Source organism: Zootoca vivipara, chromosome 2 (assembly GCF_963506605.1).
Source record: "Zootoca vivipara chromosome 2, rZooViv1.1, whole genome shotgun sequence".
Classification (NCBI taxonomy): Eukaryota; Metazoa; Chordata; class Lepidosauria; order Squamata; family Lacertidae; genus Zootoca; species Zootoca vivipara.
The window spans coordinates 89,484,028-89,504,302 of NC_083277.1; the positions used below are offsets into that span (position 1 = coordinate 89,484,028).

Genomic DNA, 20,275 nt, shown 5'->3' on the forward strand with positions numbered 1-20,275 from the left:
CTTAAGGACGCAGCGCAGCGCGGCTGCCCACTTCCGGGTCGTCGGAGCTTGGGAAATAGCTTGTGCGCATGTGCAAGCATCATTTCCGGTGCGCTTCTGGGCTGGAGGAGGCCCATGCACATGTGCACAAGCTATTTCCGGTGTTCTGGCGACCCAGAAGTGCGCCGGAATTCACGGGTGCACATATGTATGGGCACGCGCTCCCGCACGCTCCGGCCCACAGCACGATCGGCGCTGGCGGCACCGGCCCTCGGTGAGGTAAGTTTGGGGACCCCTGCACTATGATGTTAATCTTCACTACCAACCAGGCATCCAAAGGGTTTATTTTTAGCAATGCAACTGTGCACTGTCTGCATCCAGTGTTAAAATGCTTCTGCACATGAAAAACAACTGCTTGCCTTTGCAGCAGGAGAGGGGGAGGCAGGAGAGTGTAAATATGGCGATCCGTTTTATTTTTGAAACTGAATAATATTTTAATGACTTTTGTTATTGCATTAAAATCCATCCTCTGCATTTATTTGTGCATAATCTTCAATCTGGGAGAGTGGCAAGCAGCTGTTATAGTTGCTTGACTTAATACAGCCATGTGACAGAAAAGTCTAATGAAGAGTTCCATGATATGAATGTAATTGTAAAGCGGGTGGGGGAGATTGAAAAATTGGTTCCAGTAGTGTGCGATGCAAGAGTTCATTTGTTTCCTCATTCATGCACTAAACAAGGTCCTAATTAATCTTGGACCCTAGAAGGAAAAGAGACTAGATTGGCATCTTCTGAATAAGAATGTACTTCACATTTTTGGAAAGTTTGAAGAGGCTCTTCAGCTTTCTCTTTTAATGGTATTTTTGTGGGGTTTTAAGTGGCTTTCATTAGGCAGCCAAAGCTACTAATTGCATTACCATATTTTTTAAACTTTGGAGATGCAGATTAGATCTAGGCACTTCCAAAATAATCAGATTAATTTCATAGCTGGAAGCATCTCCGTTTTATCCGAACTGAGAGGCTCTCCCCTTTGGTGCTTGTCCTGATTGATAGCAATTGTGTTGGTCAATTGTGTTGGTAGACTGGACCAACAAGATGTTCCCCGGCTAAACAACCAGCCAGATGCTGCTGCAGCAATCTGGTCTTTAATGTGCATCCTGCAAGGCAGGTGGGAGGGGAGGCATCAGGGTCAGACCTGGCATCGGATGATCCTAGCAGCAAATACATGCACCCTGAAACATTGCATAGATGACAATAAGCCCACGTTTACTGGCCAAAGTGTGGCCTTTGGCTTCTCGTGCTGGTTTGGCACACTACTCTCCTTGCATAGTTTATCTTTCCCCACAGAATATCTCTTTGGAAAATTGGAAATGCAGAAAGAAATGTGGTACCCATGTGTGCAGGGAAAGGAGCGGGTGGGGGTGGAGTTTTGTTGCGCAAGCAGAAATCATTAGGCTGGTGAAACATGTTAGCTGGACACCACCCCCTTCCCAACACATCATATCAAGTCATTTGATTGACCTCTTTCTCAGGTGAGCTGCATGGATCAGCTGAGGAGGGGGGGCTGTGTGTGTGTCCGTCCTGTGTGGTGCGTGTGCCTGCACAAGATAATATGGGGTGGCCACACAGACTGCATGAAGCCCCTGGAAGGTAAATGCAGCCCTTGGACCAAAATAGTTACCCACACCCAGGAGCAGCCAGCAAGAAGTGCCAATGCGCACCTGGCTCTCCTGTGCCAGCATCACTGGAGCTTACCAGGACAGAGAGGGGCAAGGTGGCAGGGAGGTTGGTACTGTGAAGGCACACTGGCAAGAATGCCAAATTGGCATCTGCACAGCGATGCCAGTGGCAGGAGGCCAGGCACATGCTACTGCTTTTCCTTGCCAGCCTCCCCTAGCTTACTCTGATTAGGGGGGGGGGTGCAGCCCCATCTGCAACAGACTGAACACACACACACACCCAAACAGGTAGGCCACCTGCAGACAGGACCTCTGTTCTTGTTTTACCACACCTCACCTAGCCCCTCATCATCTGCAGAAGGTTCTTTAAGCTCATAATGCCACAGCTACATGGCAGTGGTTGACATTATGGAGTAAATCATTTTTTAATTATGTTTTAAAATTTGCATTTATTAAAGAAAAAGCACAAAAAAAGAGAAAGGGAAACCCCCCCAAAAAAACGTCCACTGAAATTCACAATGCAATAAACATTGTTGCGCCCGTCTTAATTTTCACATAGTTCTATATACTATGTGTCTCCCAAATGAAGCTGGTGTTACAGAAAGTATGTCTGAATGTAGCAAACTCATTAACTATAGACACACAGTGCAATTCTACGCATGCCTCCCTAAAAGTCAGCCCAGCTTACTTTCTTCCAGATAAGTGTCCATGGGACTGCTGCCACATGATCCTATACTAAAAGGTGGATCCTTTTACCAATTTCACTTCTTCAGCTGCCACACGCTTTTAAGTCTGGAATGCAAGGAGAAAAGGAAAAATCTTAGCCTTGGGAAAGTAAGGAAGTGCTGTGTATTAGTATTTTTGTAGCAGTTCAGCGATTCTCATGACAGTCGATGGTCTTCTGAACTTTAATGAGGTCACTTCTTTAGAAGAGAGGCTTCAGCTAATCCAGGGGGTTTATCTAGGGCAGTATTATTGCAAACTGGATAAGATAACATGCTTAGCACAAAACATATTTATCAGTTGTTGATTGCTATTGGCTGTATTTTGTTAGTAGAAAGGGAGAGAGAGGGCAAACCAGCCTTTTCTAGAATTATAAATGTCATGATAAGAGCCAGCATAGAATCTGAATAAGGGAAAATATCTGGAACAAGTCTGAGGTGGGAGCTGAATGCTGATCATACTAACATACAAATGAACCTGTCCTCTCGCAAGTGCCCAAGGATTTAATTCATTTTATTTACTTTTTTTTTTTTTTTGCAGATTGTGCCCTTGCTCATTTTGTCACCCCGTGATGCAATATATTATTGGTGTCCGCAGGACCAAGAGTCATTGGGGTTTCATTAGTTATGTTTATGCCAATAGAAATAAATCTCAGCAGTCAGAGGAGAGGTGGTTTGTACTACAGGCCCTGTCTAGGGAATTTGAGTGGCCGCATCCTTGATGTGCTGGTGAAGCAGATACAGTTTGAGATATACTTTTGCCTTATTGATTTCAAGGCTCCTTCATTACCTCCACAGCATTGCCAATCGATAACCAGGCCTGGAGCAACATAATAGATTTAAAAAGAAAAAAGAAAATCAATTAAACAAAATATTCTTAGCAGAACCCCAGTGGAAAATTCTAGTTGCATTTGGTGTTATCTTCTGTAAGGCTGCAATGGATTTACAATTCAGGTGTTTGTTTATTATAATAAAGAATCTTTGTTTGAAGAGGCACATGCCGCAATATTAACGCGTTTGCATCTGAAGGGTGATCACTTATTATTAAAAGCAGAAACCTCCCAGCTTTCTGCTTTGAAACTCAAATTCATCACAGAAGGCTTGCAGGAAAGTGAAATAATGTTTGTGGTCTTAGCTCAATTCCCACTGGACAATAACTCAGTTAAAATACACTGAAATCCGTCATGATTCCCTCTCTCTCTCTTGCTTGCTCACTCTCTGAATGCAGGGAGGACGGTTCCTTTTAAATTAGCTTTCATGCTTGAAAGGTTTTTCCTTGTGCATCAGAGCCCGATTCTGCTTCAGCTCATGCCAGTAACAAAGCCAGCATTGATTTCTCTGGGTGCGGGATTGGGGTCAGAAAAACAGATTTCCCAAAGGGCAACTCCCCGAAGGCTAAAAATGGCTCATGAAGTTCTAGAAAGGAGACCCTTCTGCCCTTCTCAGCTTGAGGTGGAATGAGGACATGGGGGAGATCATCAGGGTGGGGAGGAGGTTATTTCGGACAAGCAGTCCCTCTTCATCGGGGAAGATATAAATGCAGGCAGGTGTTATTGCTGGATGCATTTGAGATGAACAAAAAGATGCCATTTCAAAACTAAGTTAAGGATTTGCTCTCCACATATGACTAAATCCCTTTAAAGTATTGACTTTCACACCAGGTTTCAATGTGCATGGTGGAGCTGAATCAACTCCCCCCCCCCCCAGTTTGTAAACCATAATCACTTTGCCCTTGATTAATTTTCTGGTGGTTTAGAGAGGGTGGAGAGAGAAACCTGACTATATATTAATTTTAATCTATCAGCATTGGCAGTTTGGGTGGGTTTGACTAGGCTGCTTTATGTGGTTTCCTCTCCCCTCCAACAAATAAGACCCAGACCCTGGTGGAAGTTGTTTTCTATGTATGCAAGGTGTGAAAGGTTTGAAAAAAGACATATTTCTTCCAGATATGTTGATATTTTGCAGGAACATGAGGGAGCAGCAGCCAGGTGTCAGTGACTAGCAGAATCCACACATACCCAAATCAAAACTCGAGCTCTAGTTCCAAACCATCAATTCCTAATACCTGTGACTTTGTAGGGATGGGTTCGGACACTTAGGTTCTTAACTATTTAGGGCCTGTAATCAAAGTTAACCCCAGTGTAACCACCCATCTGCTTTCTTAAAAGCTGCAGGGATAGGAGCTTTGGGCTTAGATGCATGCTCAGCAATTGCAGGTAACCTCCTCTCCCCCACATAGTTAGGAGCACCGAATGACAGGTTTTTAAGCAGCTCCTGTGTGATGGCTCCCAGGTGTCTCTGCAGCACTCTGTGAGTGGGCTTAGGGGGTCATCAAAGAGACAGAGGCAACATCTGCACCATACATTTATAGCAGCATTATCCTTTTTGGAAGCTGCAGTTTGTTCAAAACATAGTTGCTTACTGGAAGCAGGCATCCAGGGCATGCTTGGGTGGTGCTGAAAGATCTTCATTAGGTTATAGCCCATTTTTAGTTGCTATTCAATATCCTCATGCTCAGCTTTTATGCTTAACATAGCTTGGGACTTGGGTACCTGAAGGAGAATCCACTCTCACATCAACCTACCTGTGCACTTAAGGAGGTCTCCCTCTGGGCATCCCTTGCTTTCTGGGGTGAGGTATTGAACGAGGAGGGAACCGTCTCTGTTGCAGAACTCCACTCATGCTGTTCACCAAAAGCTCATTTTGATGCACTTCTGGTGCAAGATGGAGACTGTACATTTTTAGCTCCTTTCATTGCAATTTTGCCTGCCAATATATTGCTTTGATGTGCTTTACTATCATTTCATAATTTGCTTATTATATTTGCTTTGTGGATTATTTCATTTGTTTGTATTGCCGGCTGCTTCCAGCACCCACAACCACCCCTACAAAAAGTTGTGAAGAAAAGTTAGGAAAGGCGAAGGGTGTCTTCCCCACTGTCTGTCAGCCTGCCACTCACTTTCAATTTACAAGGCAGACAAGGTGTTCTGTTTCTTTTAAGAGAAGGGGCTTGGCCTGCAGTGCCAATCCCTCTATGACCACTCTGCTACTAGACGCTTTCTAGAAGGACTTCAGTGATACAGTGTGACACATCCCATTGCCATAGAACAATTTTAGGAAGTGTCGGGGCCCTTGGATGGTCTGGTGCCCCAGACTAGGACTTCCTAGTCAGGACCTTGTGGTGATGCTGCCTGTGTGCTTCCCCCCCCCCCAAGTCAGGGAGGGAGGGCTGCAGAGGGGAGGGGAGGGTGGTGAAGTCACATTGTGCAAGCAGAAGCCCATTACTCAAGCATGGACAGCTGTGGATACAGTCCTCTTTTGTTAAGAACAGCCAGGCTAATTTATTTATTGAGAAATATTGATTAAATAACGAATTAAAAATTGAATGTTGGTTAAATAATTAACTTATACCTGGCCTTAAAAAACAACACCTTTCCTTACAATGCAGCTCACAAAAACAAAGTAACAACAATATATAAAGCAACATAATTAAACTAAAACACACCACCTCAATGCAATCAATCAATAAGGACAGGCAATTATACACATTAACATATTAAAACAACACAGCTCAGTAATAACAGGTGTGTTACTACCTAACCTTCAATTTCAGTTGTCCATTTCAAGCTCCAAAAGTGCCCAAACATTTTCAAAGTGTGTGGAGACTTTCTCTAAAATGGATAGTTCTTTTAAATTAGTTCACCCTCCTGCTACATTTATTCTCTGCTTTCACTGCCAGCTGCAGGGTAAAAAATATCCCTGATGTTTTATTTCATTAAGCATGAGAATCCCACAGAACAACATGCCACAAACCTAACTTAGTTAGGTTTACACTAATAACTACTGTATATTTTTAATTCAGTAGGTTACACACACACACACACACACACACCTATCAGAAGGCACTCTAGGAAGCCTGAAGGGACATATAATCATAGAATTGTAGAGTTGGAAGGGACCACAAGGATAATCTAGTCCAACCCCCTGCAATGCAGGAATCTTTTGCGCAATGTGGGGCTCAAACCCATGGCCCTGAGATTAAGAGTTCCATGTTCTACCAACTAACATTACATATGTTGGTGTAGATGATATCATTTAAATCTAGAGGTGGGGGTCTAGTGGCCCTCCAGACACACTTGGTCTCCATCCACCATTCCTAGCCAGTAGGGCCAATGGTCAGAGATGGTGGGAGCAGGAATCCAGCACCCTCTGGAAGAACCCAGTTTCCCATTCCCGGTCTAGAGTCCAGATAGCCATATGGAGAGACTGTTCCCTTCCGCTTGCCTTTTCTTCTTCTCTTCAGTTAAGCCGTTGTGCATTCCGCATGGATGGAGAGGAGAATGAGAGGAATCTTCCTAGCCACAGAGTCTAATGAAACCATTGGGAGTAGCCTTCAGCTCTATTTCTCCATTAAAACTGAGTCAGGAGAGGCCATGCGCAAGGTGAACCTGCAGTGCCGGGGGGCAGGTGGCTGCATGAGGGTTGAGAGGCAGAAGCTGGATCCTGCTAAGAAGGCAGAGGCACTGTGGGCGAGTGGTCCCTAGGTCCAAGAGTTGGGAGCTTTGCCTGTTCTGGATGGGGCTTCACACCCTTTGAAGGTGCGCAATTTAGTCCCCCATCCTGCTGCTGTCCGGGTGTTTTGACCATGCCTCCCATCATCTCTGATCATTGGTTATGCAGGCTGTAGCCCCAAACATCTGGAGAGCACCAGGTTGGTATATACATAACATTTCTTTTGACTTGCCATTACTTCCAGTTCACACAGTTTCGCAGGTAAATGAAACAAAACAAAAACCCACATCACCTGTCCACCAGAGGCAAAAGTGGAGTGAGAGAGCACATTGCAAGCAGCAATTCCTCTTTCAAACTACCTTCAGCCCTCTGAAAACACGATTTTCTGTTTGCAGCCTTTGTAGACCTTTGCAATCATGTCTCAAGAGACTGGAACGGGAGATCCACTCATTATAGACAGGCCATGTGTACAGAAAGTATAGATGGTGGTAGCATTACAGTTGACATTTCTGTCTCTCCGTTCCCCCCTTTGTGATATTACCATCCGCACTTCTTTTGCCGTTGAGAAAGGATTATTTCCCTATGATATTCTATACTCAGCTAGTCCACACTATTCTTGCAAGAAATGTAAAAAAGCATGAACTGCTCCTTACGAACACGTGTGGGTTTTGTTTGAGTAACACATGAGAGGAAGGAGGGGGAGAGGGCATGTTTGGAAGAGTGATTTGTTTGCTTTGGTGATAGTGAGCTCTGTTTTGGAGAGACAGATGGAAGGTACTTTTTATTTGCCGCAGACACTTCATGATCCAAGCTGTCCATATTGTGTAAGAGAGGCCAGATGCCTTGTTAATTCATAGACATGTTTGCAGCATAGGGATCCTTAGTAGGTGAATATGAATGCTAAATAATTATTAGGGCTTGCTTGACAAACGTCTGCCTCCTGACTGAAACTGGAGCAAAGCTTTGACCTTTTCTAGAGCAGCAAGATATTCTGGCACATGATAAGCTTTGGGAGCAATTTCCACAGCTTAGAAAGGCAAGCTCCACAATAAGGTTTGGGCTGCAGGCATGAGAGGTTTTTAAGTAAGATTATGCCTGCAGAGATGGGCAAGGAAGGTCTTTGTTCCTAGCAAAATCCAAGAGTAGGTTTCCTGGAAGACTGCCAGGTCCTTGTCCGGAGATCATCATGTCTGTACCTTTAAGTGCTACAAGACATGGAATGAAGCTGCTGGCCATTCCTCCAGTGGTCCTGTTACCCACTCCCCACCTCCATTTTACTGGCCACATCAGGTGGAATAGGGTAGGTTAAAAAGAACAGGGGGGGGGGCGTAAATCACAGAGGAACATGATGCTTTGAAATATTTAGAAGTATGGCCACAAACTTCTGAAGAGTACTACTGTGTGTACATACGAGTTCCCCAGGCCCTCAAGGGAACAGCCCATATGTGGTGCCAGTAATTAGCCAGGTCAAGCACTGGCTGGGGGCCAGGAGCTCAGAAGAGCCCCACCCTGGCCCAAGCCTGACCTTCCCGCACAGGCCATGACACACTAGCGCTCACTCACCTGCCTCACCTCTGCACAGCCTGCTGCTGCTACTCACTCATTGGCTGCTGGATCTGGCACAGAAGGCAGAGGATGCAGTAAATGCCTTTCTGAGTGGGAGTTGCTCAACTCCCACGACTGGGGGCTGCCTGCCATCACATTACCCAACATGCAATGCCCTGATGAGGTGATGTGAGAAAAGGAGAGTGCTACAGAATGGGTGGAGGCAGCTGAGGGGTGAGGCTGCAGAAAGGCACAGGCCCTGCTCTGTGCCTTTTTTGGGTGATTATTACCGTATGTTGACATTAGGAGTTCCAAAAGTCTTCAATGTGCTGGCCAGCCGCAGGACTTGATGGAAGCATTTTGGTCACACTAACTGTTTGATGCCCCTAATACGTAACTTTAAAAGCCATGACACCCCATTGCAGACAACAGAAGAGCTGTTCTTTTACACACAGAGAGAGTTTAATTCTGATCAGACTTCCCACTAGATAAAACACACCTTTCTGAATATTTGTGTAATTTGATAATGGTGGTTAATGATAACATTTTAAAAAGGGTTTTCCTTACTAGCAATGACCTGACTATTGCCAATTATTCAGAAAAAATGGCTAGGTTTTTACTGCCATAGACCATGTTCCAAGAAACAAAGCACCGCTGAAGAGCTTGGCTCTTGCCGGCTTGGCACCCACACATGGCAAAATGATTGCAACTGGCTGAGCAAACTCAGCTGATGCAATTTGTCTGCTGTCTCAGGGTGGAAGCTGAATGATGCACACGGCTTTTTGGCAACCAAGCTCAAGAAGCAGATCACTTGCTCTGTGGACTGAAAAACTCATGCCTTCTCTCGAGGCATTGCCTCTCAGCAGGAAATCAAGCCTGATACAGGAGCAAGAAAAAGAAACACTGGGCTCGTCTGATGCCCCATTAAAAGCTAGCGTGACTGCTTCCTTCTTTGGCACTGCATTCCCATACAGATTATCCCCATAGGAAGTAGCCTTATACCAAGTGAAATAATTTGTCAGCTGACTCCAATATTGTCTACCCTGACTGGCAGTAATGGATTTCCAGCATCAGCCTGAGATCTTTCACTTCACCTGGGATGCTTTTAGTTGGGAGATGCCGGGGATTGAACCTGGGACCTTCTGCACGCAAAGTATGCATTCTTCCAACTAACTCACGGTACTTCCCTGAGGGACATTATTTTCAGGTGAAGAAAAAGACCCACACATGCTCAGCAGTTAACATTCCTGAGCATCTGCCAAGTGCCGTTCAGTGTGCATGGTTTCCAAAAGTTCCAAATAAAAGCAAAAGCAAAGTCAGAGGTTTGTTGTCACTCTACGTATTTGGAAAGACCATAATCACCCAGGGGATGTTTAATAGTTCTGACTCCGCTATAGGTCTCTGAGATGTGAGGTCCTGATCCTGAAGAGCATATTCTTCACCAAGCACATGTATTCTCCCACTTACGACTCGGCATTTCTTCACACAATGCACAATTACTAATTTTGGGAATTCACTGCCCAGTGATATGGTGGTGGCCCTTGGCTTAGGTGGCTTTAGAAGGGGGTTAGACAAATGCATTGGTAGCTGTCAAGGAGGACAGCTAAATAGAACCCTGAAGATCAAAGGCCATGTAGCTCTGAATACCAGCTGCTAGGCAGGGGTGGTGGTGATGGTGGTGGCAGCAAACAATGGAGGAAAGTTATTGCTACCATATCCCACTTGTGGGCTTCCTGGAAGCATCTGGTTGGCCATTGTTGGGAATAGTATGCTGGACTAAATGGACTCTTAGCCTGATGAGGCAGGGTTGTTGGCATCATCTTATGTGGGGACCAGATCTCTTCCCAATTGTAGCTTTTCTGAATTGTGCCAATATCACAGTGCACCCTGGAGGAGTGAATGATAATGGTTTTAACTGCCCAAGCCAGAAGGAAAATCAGATCTGCTTTTTGGACTCTGCTTGTGCCCATATGGGCAGACGTTTAGACTCTGATCTTGTCTACTCCAATAAAGACAGATGGTGCGTTGCTTAAATTTTGTCTACTTGCACTTAACTGCCTTCAGATTATGGGAATACCAAACAATATGTATTTGGCCAGAACACAATGTCATGATAAATGTATTGCTGCTCCTGAAAACAGCAGTTGCTTTGGGTTCTCCCTTCCCTGACATATAATTTACAACCTTTGGCCCTCCAGATGTTGCTGAACTGCAACTCCCATCATCCCTGGATACTTGCTGGGGCTGTTTTTTGTTGTAGTTCAGCAACATCTGGAGGGCCAAAGGTTCCCCATACCTGATTTACAACAATGGGGGTGGGGAAGCTGTGGGGAACTCCCCAGATTTTGTTGGGCTCCAACGTCTATCAGCCCCAGCCCCATGGCCAAGGGTTAGGGAGCTGTAGTTCAACAGCATTTGGAGAACCAAGGTTTCCCCACTTATGTACTGCAAGTTATCTATAACATGTGCTGTAATTGTGTGTTCCCTTCTACCTGCCAGGAGAAATCCAGATCCCCATTATGTCAGAACATGGGTAAGTTGTACTAAGAATGATCTAGCCGATTAATATGGTTAGGGTGATGACAGCTTGCTACACAAAGCAGGAAATGTCAAAAAGAAAATCCTGTGTGCTAGGAATGTTATCTTCCTGAGGTCCACATCTGTCCTGCAGTACGTTCACATTTGGTGAGCAAGTGTGCAGGGATTGGCAAGTGAAATGGCCTCCAGGAAATGGATAAAGAAGATAAAGCAGCATACCTTTTGTTTATAAAAGGGCACGAGATTATCATTTGGTCAGAAGGATTCTAGAACTTCCTGCCCTGCATGCACTTTGCTCTGCTTATTGTTAGCATTATTTCTAAGCTAAGAAAGAGATGCATTGTCATAAGCATTCCTAATTATGTAATGCACAGCCCTATTCTAGAAGGCTGGGAAGCCCTATTCATAAAGAAGGCTGATCGCCGAAGAATTGATGCTTTTGAATTATGGTGCTGGAGGAGACTCTTGAGAGTCCCATGGACTGCAAGAATATCAAACCTATCCATTCTGAAGGAAATCAACCCCGAGTGCTCACTGGAAGGACTGATCCTGAAGCTGAGGCTCCAATACTTTGGCCACCTCATGAGAAGAGAAGACTCCCTGGAAAAGACCCTGGTGTTGGGAAAGATGGAGGGCACAAGGAGACGGGGACGACAGAGGATGAGATGGTTGGACAGTGTTCTTGAAGCTACCAACATGAGTTTGACCAAACTGCGGGAGGCACTGGAAGACAGGAGTGCCTGGCGTGCTCTGGTCCATGGGGTCACGAAGAGTCGGACACAACTAAACAACTAAACAACAACAACATCTTGAAAGAATCAAGATGGCACTTCAGATGCTTATGCTCCCTTCTCTCTTTTGAACCCTTCGGACATGACTAAACAACAACAATTCTATCCCAGAAAGTAAATCCCATTATGCTCAGTAGAGCTTCCTCCTAGATAAGTGTGGATTGCAGCGTAAGGATATATCATCATCCCTCTGACTCCCCATCCCCCCTGCCACACACCTTGCCCCAAATTGGGGCAAGTAATTCATGCTCTGCCTCCACAGTCAGAGACTGTGTCAGCATGCCTCTGAAGGTCAGCTGCTGGAAATCTCAAATGGGAAGAATGTTCCTTTTATTCAGGTCCTAGTTTCCATAGGTATCTGGTTGGCCACTGTGAGAACTGGATGCTGGACTAGATGGGCCATTGGCCTCATCCAGCAGGACTCGTCTTATGTTCTTCTGCTAAAGAGGCCCATGTAAACAGAGTGACAAATCCAGACTATATCACAATGTTATAATGCTATCTAAATGATTCCTTGGTAGCTATCGATGGCTAGTCAAGATTGGTTATATACTACTTGTGTATCAGAGGCAGTATGCCTATGAGTACCAGCTGCTGGCCATCATAAGTAGAAAGGGTGTCATTATGTTCATGTCCTACTTGTGGGATTAAAAAACAGAGAAGAATGGGGCCCTCAATTAAAGGTAACAAAGAGACCAAGCCACAATTAAAAGTGATATTGATATAAACACATACAAAAATGATACAAGCTGAGACCACAGAGTAATTACAAGCAAAGGATGTATACAACCATCCAATTCACCAGGATATATAACTTAGGTATACAAGAAAACAATTATCTAGATCCCCAGTACTATACCTCCTTTTCTACTTCTTCAGACACCAACTGGAGAATATGTGTGGATGGCAGCAATAAGCCTCTTATTTCCCCAATTTTCCTTTCTAGATTTTTCTTCCTTGCAGGGAAATATCATTATCATATATCCCCAAAATCACCCATTGAATAATATTAGAGCATACAACATGAGGCTGCAGCCAATAGTAGGATTAAAATAACTGCTGAAATTCTTTCCCCGTGCTCCTGTGCATCCAAGTACGACCAAAAAGGGTTGTTAACTCCAAACATACCAGATTAGCAATATGAACAATTTAATTTTCTAAAATGGGATAACTATTTACAAATTTCTAAATTCAAAACCAAACCTGTAGCTCCAAACTGAGAAGTTTTCCATTTGCAGAAGGAGGGTGGATATATAAAAGCTGCAAACTAATAAAAGTTAGCTTGAGGAGCAAAGTTGTTAATCCACGTGATTCTAACAAGTGGCTCCTCCGCTCAAATGAACTGCCTGCTCTAAGATGCAAAACACTTTTAAAGGAAACACGTCTAACAGCTCGGTGGTTTAACAAGCAATCCCTTTCCCCAGGGAACTATGGGAATTGTAGCTCTGTGAGGGAAATAGCGGTGTCCTGTCTACCCTAAGCACTCTTAACAAACTACAGTTCCCATGATTCTTTGGGAGAAGCTAACCCTGTTTGAATCCATATGACGCTGCTTGGAAGTGAGACAAACCACACAAATGTGAGAAACTTCCACCTTCACACATTTTAACAATCTTCAAAATGGGGTGGGGAGGATTGGCAGGTAGGAACAACAGCTGATGCCACTGTTTAAAAAGTGAAGGAGGGGCTCTGATAGGTGCCGTGGGTATCTTTGTTTTGCAGCAAATGGGCACCAAACAGATTTATCACAGGCCGCCATCTGTAAACCACTTGTTCCACAGGTTTGGAAATCTATGGGATTATTTCAAAGTTAACTGGTTTGTGGATTGCAGCCATCTATAAAAGCAAAACAAGCCTCGGTGTGTTTTATACCCGCCATTTATTTTTTAATGCCATTTGATTATATGATGTGCTATCATTTCAAAGTTACTAATTGTGACCCCTCAGCATGCATTAAGCCCCCACATAACTGTGTGTCTCTATGTCTCTAGCCACAGGCGGAAGCCACAGCCACAGCCACACAGCTCATCCATTCATTTTCATATTATAGCTCTTTGCTAGCTATCAAAGCTGCAAATGCTGATAGACTTAAATAGAAGGAGAGGGAGAGCCTGGTAAAGAAAGAACGAGAACCCAAGAGATCTTCTCTGAATGGGAGGAGAGATCCCCCTACCACCGCAACCCAATGTTATGAATATTGTCAATGAAATTAGCGAACGCTGTTTGGGAAAGAGAGCGTGGGGAGGGTGAAATGTAAGGCAGGCTCAAAGGAAAGCTGGCAGAAAGAGAGCAGGAGTGAATGAGCTCTTTGTTTAGCCTGCTGGTGCAGTGAATAAGCAGCCTGCAGCCCTGTGGTTCCTTGCAGGCTGCCTGCTGAATGAGGGATGGGCCTCCATTAATAGGAGCAAAGGAAAGAATGTGATTCACACTCATTCTGAGAGCTAACCAGCAGAGGAGTAAAGTTAATTTACTATTGGAGTTAATTCCCTGGTTAAGAGAAAGGAAGAAGGAACAGGTTATAATGTAATGAACGTGCAGGCGCGGGAACGAAAGAGGTGCCAGGCCGCCTTCCATTTCCCGATAGGAAATTCTGCACAGCAGATACCAGCGTATTATTTCTGGGCTGACTTAAAAGGACCTATTCAATGTCTCTGAGAGACATCGGCATGGCTGGCAATACGGAGAGCAGGATGGGGGTAACTGAGAGGAGGGGGGGGTCAAATTTCAACATACAGACAGAATGAATGCTGCATCGTTTCATTTCATCTCATCCCATTTTTTTTTAATCTACATGTGCCCCAGCACTTCTAGAAAGGAAGAAGAAAAAATTGCAACACAGGGGTGGGGGAAATTAAGTGTATCATATTTTATAATTATTTGCCCAAGCCAGTAATTTTTAAAAGGCTGATCAAGTACCCTGCCCAGTGCTCATCTGCAGGGGAAGGGGAATTTGCACTGAAAAGGAGCAGGGAAGGTGAATAAGGAGGAGACTGGCTGAATGAATGTTATACTGTGCACATGCCTTGCACACCCATTCACTTTGGGATGGATTTTCATCAGCTTCTGTTATCCCTGCAAGATCAGGGGCCGACCCAGAAACAGGGAGGTGAAGGCAGAACTTGTAAGGGGACTCCCAGCTCCTTCCTAGCTTGGCATTCCATGTGGCAGCCCAAGAAATGCGCTTTTCTAATCACATCACCTTTCTGGATTTATCACTTTAATGTTCTCTGGGCCACTGAGCCCTACAGCTGTAAATTAATTTTTTTGAAGTAATACCGGTTTTAAAACTTCCATCTGTTTTAATGAGCTCGGGGGACTCTCCTTGCTTGCATTAGGAACAGGAAAAAGAAAACTCTGCATGCAATTATTTTTGCCGCCTTGGATTCCATCAGTCTCAGGGACGAAACCTGCGGGACACCCTTCTTGCCCTCTGAGAAAGCCTGGCACCTTTGCAGCTGTGTGCAGTAGGGCACCTTCAGGGCTCCTTCTATGGGGAATGTAGCCAGAGAGAGAGGTCTCTTCTAAGGGTTTAGAACAAACATTAGCTAGTCCCTTGGCAGCCTCCTCAGTCACCTTCCCATTAAGCCAGATCTGCAAGGTAGAATTATGAGGCCACTAATGAACAGCATCAGTTCAGGCTGCCTAAAGAACTGGATTAGCTGGACGTCTCTTTGAACTGCCTGATTACTGGTGGGAAAACTTCACAGGGGGAGAATTGAGATCTGTATTTGTTGTCCCCCGCCCCAGCCTTCTGCATCTGCATTGCAATATTTGCTCATGGTATTTTTTCTTCTTAATCAGCAATTAGCCTAATAAGCCACCTTTTCATTGCACGTGCGTAGATTAGCCACTTCAGAGAATACAAAACAAACATTGCACACACACACACACACACACACACACACACACACACATGTCTGGGGGTGGGGGAAAACAAATGAGTAAAGTGAGTCCTCCAACCTCTGGGGTTTTGCATTTACTTATCACTGCTTGATATTTTTTGGCTTTTGCTCAGATCTCGTCATTAGCATTTCAAGACATCAGTTTTAACACAGTTCATTCTTTCTTTAGAAGTAAAATATTCTGAAGGATGAGTGGGACATATGAATAGGAAACCCTTGGGTCACTCAGATCACACAGGAGGCTTATGATGTAGTAGGACCATTTCATACATGGTGCATAAGCAAGCCAGGTTTGGCCACTGGGAGTGGCAGCCATTGCATTTTGGGTGTATAATTAAAGTACTTTGGATGCATAAAATCCCTTCCCCTCCAAATTGTAACCAAACTGTTTAACATGCTTTGGGAGCCAGCATTACTTTTTGCACTGCCACCAAGCTGCTATGTCCTGCATGTGTGTTGTGTTCTGCTCCCAAGCTTTCTAGCTTTGCAATCAAAAAACCCATTGGGTTTTCAGTGGGTTGAAATCAAGTTAAAGCATTAACTTGATTTCAATACTAACTTCTCTTTGTGTAGCTTTGTGCTTGGTGTGTGTTTGGAATATGGCTTTTTGTCAAATTTGCTCATTGTTCCTTCTGGATGTATGTTTGCCAGGCTGGGGGAGGGAATGATTGTGCAGATGTTCTGTGGTAGAAGGAAAAGGAACATTGTATTGGAGTGTGTCAGCTATTTTGAGGCAATGAGGGAAGAAGTAGAAATGGCCTGGGGATCCAGGAAGCTAGGCAGAATGGGAAAGTCCCATCATTTTCTGTTGGAAAAAACTGCATAGAACTGTCCACTGTCCTTAGCACATAATGGTACTGTCCAAACCTCCGTAGGGATAGAAAAGAGTTTGTTTTCATAAGGTCCTGTGTGTGTCTCTGTGTGTGTGTAATGATAGCAAATGGTGCTGAAGAGGTAAAGTCGGTTATGATATATTGGGCCAAAGACTTTGGGTACAATATACGGCTAAAAGACTGGGGAAAATTGTGGAAAGAAGGAATAAAATTTACAGCATGCAATGCCTTGAGAGAAAATGTAATGAAAATGATGTACAGATGGTATATTACACCAGTGAAATTAGCAAAAACATGGAAAATAAGTAATAAATGTTGGAAATGTAAGGGGGGGGAGGGACTTTTTATCACATGTGGTAGGAATGTAAGAAAGTAAAAAACTTCTGGGAAATGATATATAATGAGTTAAAAAAGATGTTGAAATAGACATTTATTTAAAAAAAAACCAGAAGCATTTTTACTTGGTATTGTTGGCAAGGATATAGACAAGATAAGAAACTGTTCTTATATGCGATAACGGCAGCTAGAATATTATTGGCACAGAAATGGAAGCAAGAAGAATTACCGACAAAAGAGGAATGGCAAACCAAACTAATGGACTATGCAGAATTGGATAAGATGACAGGAAGAATTCAGAACCGAGGGGATCAGAAGTTCTTAGAAGATTGGAGTAAATATGTGAACTATTTGAAAATCAATTGTAATCAACAGATTACGCTTATGGGACTGCAAGAAATTTTGTAAGGACTATATGAAATATTGTACGGAAAAATTATGAAAAGGACTATTGGTTATGGACTATTAAAAGTAATAGTGAAAATAATGAAATGCAAGATAAGTGAGGAAGACTGAAAATCTTTAGATGTGGTTGATGGAAGTCCAAGGCTTATAGCCAAAATAATGTATAAGATAAGGAAAAATGTTATGTGGTGTATAGAAAATATATGCAAAAATTAATAAAAATGATAACAAATGGTGCACTCAGTAACTGCATCTAGTAATTAATAGATGTGATCTCAGAGACGTAAATATTTGAACTTTCTACTCACAATGTGGGGACATGGGTGGCGCTGTGGGTTAAACCACAGACCCTAAGGCTTGCTGATCAGAAGGTCGGTGGTTCGAATCCCCACGACGGGGTGAGCTCCCGTTGCTCGGTCCCTGCTCCTGCAAACCTAGCAGTTCGAAAGCACATCAAAGTGCAAGTAGATAAATAGGTACTGCTACAGCGGGAAGGTGAACGGTGTTTCCGTGTGCTGCTCTGGTTCGCCAGAAGTGGCTTTGTCATGCTGGCCATATGATCTGGAAGCTGTACGCAGGCTCCCTCGGCCAATAATGCGAGATGAGCGCCGCAACCCCAGAGTTTGTCACGACTGGACCTAATGGTCAGGGGTCCCTTTACCTTACTCACAATGTGGGAAGCGGGTGGCGCTGTGGTCTAAACCACTGACCCTAGGGCTTGCCGATTGGAAGGTCGGCGGTTCGAATCCCCGCAACGGGGTGCGCTCCCGTTGCTTGGTCCCAGCTCCTGCCAACCTAGTAGTTCGAAAGCACGTCAAAGTGCAAGTAGATAAATAGGTACCGCTCTGGCAGGAAGGTAAACAGTGTTTCCGTGTGCTGCTCTGGTTTCGCCAGAAGCGGCTTAGTCATGCTGGCCACATGACCCGGAAAAATGTCAGCTCCCTCGGCCAGTAAAACAAGCTGAGCACCACAACTCCAGAGTCATTTGCGACTGGACTTAACTGTCAGGGGTCCTTTACCTTTACTTTACTCACAATGTAAGCTTTGGGTAGCAAAGACAAAAGCTTGGGCTAATGCAACTGTATGAATGCAGCCAATGGACAACGAATCTGTGTATTCATGGCTGCTACCTATGGCAATGACCACTGGCTTCAATGGCTTTACAAGGCAATTAGACAAATTCATGGACGAAATGTAAATCATGGGCAGGGCCAGTCCTATCATTAGGAAAAGTGAGGGGACCACCTCAGGTAACAGATGATAGAAGCCCCCTGGCTGTTTCTTTCCTAGGCTGTGGGGCCATTCACCTCTGTTGGAGGACAGCACTGCATATTACTGTTATTTCTTAGGGGCTAGATTCAACTAACCTGGTGCACTAGCAAAATGATTTGCAATGACTCCCTTACAGAGCTACAATTCCCAGCTCCCTTAACACACTACTGTTCCCAAGATTCTTTATTTGGGGGGAGGGGAGTGCTTCTAATGTATGGTTGTATGCAGCCCTACTTACCATTACATACCCTGGCTGCTTGCCATACAATTTTCAAAGCAATGCTATTTTCAAATACTATCATTTGCTTATTTGCAGGTGGTGGTATACTTACTACCTGTCTTTAAAAAAATATAGCTCTGTATTTTAAAGAAATCCAAACAAACCATAACCCATTCCCCCCCCCCTTTGATATGAGGAAATGTTGCAACACCATGCTAGAAATGGTAAGGGTGTGGGGGAAATCAAACCTTGATCCAATAAGAAATATTTGCTTCAGAATGAAATTACAGCGATAAAGCCTATTAAAAACATTCCTGGATAATTAATTGGACAAATTTAAATGTATAAAACTCCTGTGGTTCTCATTACGAGAGATGCATTATTATGCACAGCAAAATCCCTAAAGCAGAAACAAATATGTTCATTTGCAACATCCGTACCCCAGGAGATATCAGCCATCAGGCATTTTACAGCAAGGCTGGATCATGTAACCTGTCTGAGCTCACACCTGTCTGAGGGATTTGGTCAGTCGACAAGCAACTCAGGACACACACACACATCCTGGTTTACTTTTGTCTCTCCCACACCCACCACTTGCCTGTATCCTGCTTCCTGGTCTAGGGGATGTAGTTACGCTATTGAAATGATTGCAACCTGGTACATGCCATGAAGAGCCATGTGTAGTAGTCTCAAAGCATCACTGCAGGGCACAGTCAGAAACCATCATTACTAAGCATATTTTAACAAGGCAGCACATGATAAGAGAGTGGCACAAAGTCAACCTTTCCTCAAACATTACAATCTAGCAAATGTTACTAAGCATTTTACCAGCACCATTATATTTTATGGCATGTTCCTTCAGGGAGTTGCCCCTTATAGTCCCACAACATAATGGGCATCCCTTAAATTATTATTCTTTTGCATTAATTTATAGACTGCTTCAGGACGTGGGTGGCACTGTAGTCTAAACCACAGAGCCTAGGGCTTGCTGATCAGAAGGTTGGCAGTTCGAATCCCCATGACGGAGTGAGCTTCCGTTGCTCGGTCCCTGCTCCTGCCAACCTAGCACGTCAAAGTGCAAGTAAATAAATAGGTACCACTCCGGCGGGAAGGTAAACAGCATTTCCGTGTGCTGCTCTGGTTCACCAGAAGTGGCTTAGTCATGCTGGCCACATGACCCGGAAGCTGTACACCGGCTCCCTTGGCCAGTAAAGCGAGATGAGCACCGCAACCCCAGAGTCATCCACGAGTCAAGGGTCCCTTTACCTTTACCTTTATAGACTGCTTAATGCCAAATTGGGCTTCCAAGTGGTTTACAAGTATAAAACCAACGACTTGAACTTTAAAATATAAGCATCCATAATCAAAAGACATAATAAAACAACTCAAAGACAATGCTAAGATATAGAAGGGAAATTCAACAAAGCACTATGGCAACCCCTCTGTTAGTGCAAGTTTTTCCTCTTGCCAAACAAAAAGTTCCCCCTCTCCGCCTCTCACACACAGTTCCAAGGGTTCTCCTGATCTCCCCATGAGCCTGT

At 44.2% G+C, this 20,275-nt stretch overlaps 1 long non-coding RNA gene across 2 annotated transcripts in view; it reads right to left on the bottom strand.

The window, feature by feature from the left end:
- LOC118079881 (uncharacterized) overlaps nucleotides 1-20,275 on the bottom strand; it is a 47,536-nt gene that overhangs the window by 13,093 nt on the left and 14,168 nt on the right. The window contains exons 2-3 of one of the 2 annotated variants that reach the window (XR_009557190.1): nucleotides 3,171-6,119; nucleotides 2,347-2,450 (exon numbers count right to left, since the gene is read on the bottom strand). This is a non-coding gene — a long non-coding RNA (uncharacterized LOC118079881). Of the gene's footprint in view, nucleotides 1-2,346; nucleotides 6,120-20,275 lie in introns of both variants that reach the window. The other variant, XR_009557189.1, reaches the window with a different exon arrangement.